Below are 4454 nucleotides of genomic sequence, written 5' to 3'. Positions count from 1 at the left end.
GTGAAAGTAACCCCACATTACAGCAGGGGTATGCAGAAGAGCATCTATGAACACATGTTGCACCTCTAAGCGTATAGGCTACAGCAGCAGAAGTCTTAATAATAAACAAATAAAAAGTTGAATAATTACCTAGTAAAGCTCACTGAGTGTAAATAACACAGGCACGATGAAATCAAGCGGTCAGAGGGCCAAACTGCTGAAAAATGTTTTTTCACAAAATTTTAAATAAATAAACAAATGAGTAAATGGCAGGTGCCTCCAATCATCGGAGGCATTTGCAGGATCTGTGCGGAGCTGGGATTGCTAATCTTTGTCCTGGCACCCTGAATGGCGTGAAGATCAAGGACACGCAGAGGTGAAGCTGAGCAGTCAGGAGAACAACTCACATCTCCCTCTCTGGGCACTCTATCTGACAAGTGAGAATTTAGCCCTCTCACTCTCTCTCTCAATTGTATTTCAGTTAAATGACTTTATTGGTATGACATATTCATACATGCATGTTTGTAACATAAACAACAACAATAATATGATCATGCTAATGATGAGAATAAAGATAATAATATGAATAAACCTCTGTCTCCCTCCAGTTTGTTTGAAGAGCAAGAGAGAATTTGCCTTATTCCCTCTCCCCATACTCTCTCTCTCTCTCCACTCTCTCTTACCCTCTCTCCCCACTCTCTCTCTTTCCCTCTCCCTCTGTCTCCCTCTCTCTCTCTCTCTCTCTCTCTCTCTCTCTCTTTCTCGCTACATGGAGCACGGTTTGAGGACTGCAGGAAAGGGCTATTTTTTTTTTCTTCTATTTTTTTTCCATTTTCTTTTTTTTTTTTTCTAACTGAACTCTGGGAGATAAAAGGGGATTCATCCCTGGTGTCTGGCGACACAAGGAGGCCTCACTGTTTGTCCAGGGCCCATCCAGGGCCCGTTCCGGCTGTCGTCGGCGCTGAAAGGCCCGTTTGTTGGAAGCCCTTCAGAGACTGAGCCCCTTCTGAGCCCCGAGGGCCCAGGATGTCACCCTTTCCGAGCGTGATCCAACTGGACAATTAACGGCGAGAGGCGGACCTCTCGGGGTGTCACCAGAAACGCATGACAGACAGAACACCGCACAAGCAGATGGAGTCTCTTCATGCACGTCTCCTCTTTATTCTTTCACAGAAAATACAACCGGCGCACAAACATGTCCCACTTTATTTTCCCAGCACAAAATACTCACCACCGCCGCCGCCGAGTGAGACATTAAAACGAAAACAGATTTTTAAGAGGGTTCAAGTTCACACGCATGTGTGTGTTTATGCTTGTGCGTATATGGCTTAACTATGTGGATGTATTTTATTAGCATCTATTAGCATTGTTGCTAAACTATCAGTAGCACAGTCCAAAGAAGCCAGCTGAACTGAGTGACTAGCTAAAGGCACCACGGGTGCCGAAAGTCCTGCCAGTTCATGGCATTTGTGTTCGTCTAGCATTTAGCGGTAGTGTGGTATGTTCTGTCACCACTGACACTGCCTTCTCCATTCATTTGGAGCCTGTGTATGACATCACAAAAGTCACATGGGGTTCCTTCTGCTAATGCTCAGAATGAGAGTCCAGCAGAATTACTGCACTGCATAAGCCAAACAAAGCAACATTTTTTACGTGAATTTCATAGTAAGAAGTTGTTTTGTTATTTTGTTTTCAGAAAAAGGCAGAGATCATGATCAATCTGTGAAAAATAACACAATGCACATCATTCCTGAGATTCAATTCCAGACATCTTTGTAGATTTAAAATGAGTATCAGCCATTAACCTCACAAACACATTCAGCAGTACAGGTATGAAGAATACTTTTTGCAAAAATATTTTTTTGGTTCCGATTCAAGACCAATTGAATACAACAGCTATTCACTATTTGAACATTTTCACAATGCTCTTTGAATTGAAATTATATTTTATTTCAGGCAATGATTTAACAAATTTAAAAATAATGCATTATTATTATTATTATGATTATTATTATTATGATTATTATTATTATTATTGTGCCCATGCTTATTGTTTATTTAAATAAATAAATCTTTAATCCTTTAATTATGTTAGTTTTCTCTTTGTGGTGCTGGGCCTCAGCTGGAGATGGGCCTGGTTACTGCAGCTTTGACCGTAGCACACCCCTTACGCTCTGGGCTCACATCATAACCACCTCCAAAACATGTAGCAATCGCACAGAGCGTGTGCACATCAATCTCACTCCGTCTTAAACACGCAGTGTCATGGACGTACAGGCCTGTTACTGGTGATGGAAGAGGAATTTCATATCCTTGTCTGTCTATTTTATTTATTTATTTATTTATTTATTTATTTATTTATTTATTTATTTATTTATTTATTTATTTGTTTATTTATTTGTTTATTTATTTATTTCTCTTTGGAGCTAGGGCACGCAAAAATAGAAAATCTGGAGCGAAGGCAAGTCTGAGCTTTTGAAAATATTTTTAATTTCCTGCTGTTTCTACCTGGGCTAGTAGTCTCTCTCTCTCTCCCTCCCTCCCTCTCTCTGCCTCTCTCTCTCTCTCTCTCTCTCTCCCTGTCTCTCTCTCTTTCTCTCCCTCTCCCTCTCTCATTCTCTCCCTCTCTAAAACTAAGACAACCGGTGCTAAGACGACGGCAAACTCTCTCAGTCTCCCGCAGAATGAACCCTCACCACTAGCGGGAAGACAAATAGAAAATGTGCAAGTCTTTTTCTTTCTCTTTTTTCCTCCATTTTAACTGCTGCATTTGCATATCTTTATAGTCTCCCAAAGAAAACAGCCCGCAGCACCGATGCTCCAGAAGAGCCGCATATTTCTCCACCGACGAGGGAGCAGGAGCGGGGGAGCCGTGGTCACTCGCCGCCTCGGTGGCTGACTCCGATTCTGCCTTACCCAGGAGGCTTTGCTTCTGGCGAGAGGGAGACGGGGGGCGGGGGGCGTGCTGCATCTGCAGGTTTGGGGTGCGGGGAGGGAGGGAGGGGTGGGAAGAGAGGTACACATCAAACTCACTTGTTCTCGAACCTTTAATGGAAAAAAAAACCCCAGAATTTTCCGGGCCTTACGCGACAGACCCTGAATTCACCTCAAGGTTGAGCGACCTCGCCTGCGGCCACTTAGCCAGACCCAATGCCCGTTCGTCGAAACTTCACAAAAACACCACAGCAAAGACAAAGTTCTCTCTGTATGCGTGTTCTTCATTGAACTGCAGTACACAGGTAAGCAGGAGAGATGAGGCGGCAGACGAACTGAGAGTCAGTCCCCTGACGCTACAGATCCCCTTTTTTAATTTGCCATAAAGCCACATGCTGGAAAAAAATGGTTTGAAAAAACATATGTAGCCTTGAAATGGGCCTTTTAAATCAATACCATCAGTAATATAGGGGATACATTCCAATTTAACAGCGCCTACGCTCCCTGTGATCAAAGAAATGTCTCTAAATGGTGCCCCAGTAATAATAAAATACAGCGCAAGGTCAAATGAAGGAGAAATTATTTTATATTTACATGTACGTATGTTTTCCAACCAGAAACAATGGGGTTGGAAACTATATGAAAGGGGGGGGTTGGAACTTTTCAAGGTTTTGTGGACGAGGGCCGATATAAGCTGTGGTTGTGATCGGGGGGTGGGGGGGCCTTTCCCGCCGTCTGACTGAGCCGCTCATAGACGGCGAGCCGAACAAAGGCAGAGAACCCTCGGCATGACAAGCACGCGTGAGCCGCAGGAACGCAAGCTCCCGTCACACCAAGGCCATTTCGGGCCAACGCAGAACAGAGAGGCGGGCAGAACAATGTCCGGACCACAGCAGACACTGCCCTGCCCACGTCCGCTTTAAGCCCCTTTTCATTTTAATTGAAGGCCGTGTTGTTCAGGGGGGCTACATTACCAACGCGGATAAGGCCGGCGCGAACGGCAACAGCCGTGCCCTTTATTAGGTTTGTCACCGCACGTGCGCTCATCCGGAATTTCGCCGGCACGACTCCATTTTAGAAAAGTTCCGGTGAATAACGCGGTATTAGTTTGCATTGAACTGTGCTTATTTTATAATGTTGCGTCTTCCCCCGCTCTATCAGTCAGACGTGAATGATGAAGAGACTCTTCCTCTCCTCGTGTTCGGCCCGTGATAGATTCCTGTGGGACTGCAGCGGGACGGCGCTTGTCCGAAGCGTTCCCGTAACCCTGGCGCTTTTGGCTTAATCTGTGTGAATCATTACCCCATTTCCATAACTTAAGATGAGGAGGCGATGGAAGGCAAGCCGTGCTCCCTCTTACCACTGCATGACCCGCACAGCAAGTGGTGAAAACCCAGGAGAACTGCGTTGTACGTGCCAGTAATAGCTCAAATTCAGTGACTGTAGTGGTTTTGGTTCCAAACTGTCGTTCAATAGGTTTTGGGTTCAAATCTTAGGTATGTCGTATTCCATCGAGGCCCCCCGAACTGTAAATATCAGGT

Source organism: Conger conger, chromosome 3, assembly GCF_963514075.1.
Source record: "Conger conger chromosome 3, fConCon1.1, whole genome shotgun sequence".
NCBI lineage: Eukaryota > Metazoa > Chordata > Actinopteri > Anguilliformes > Congridae > Conger > Conger conger.
This window is presented reverse-complemented; position numbering follows the sequence as displayed.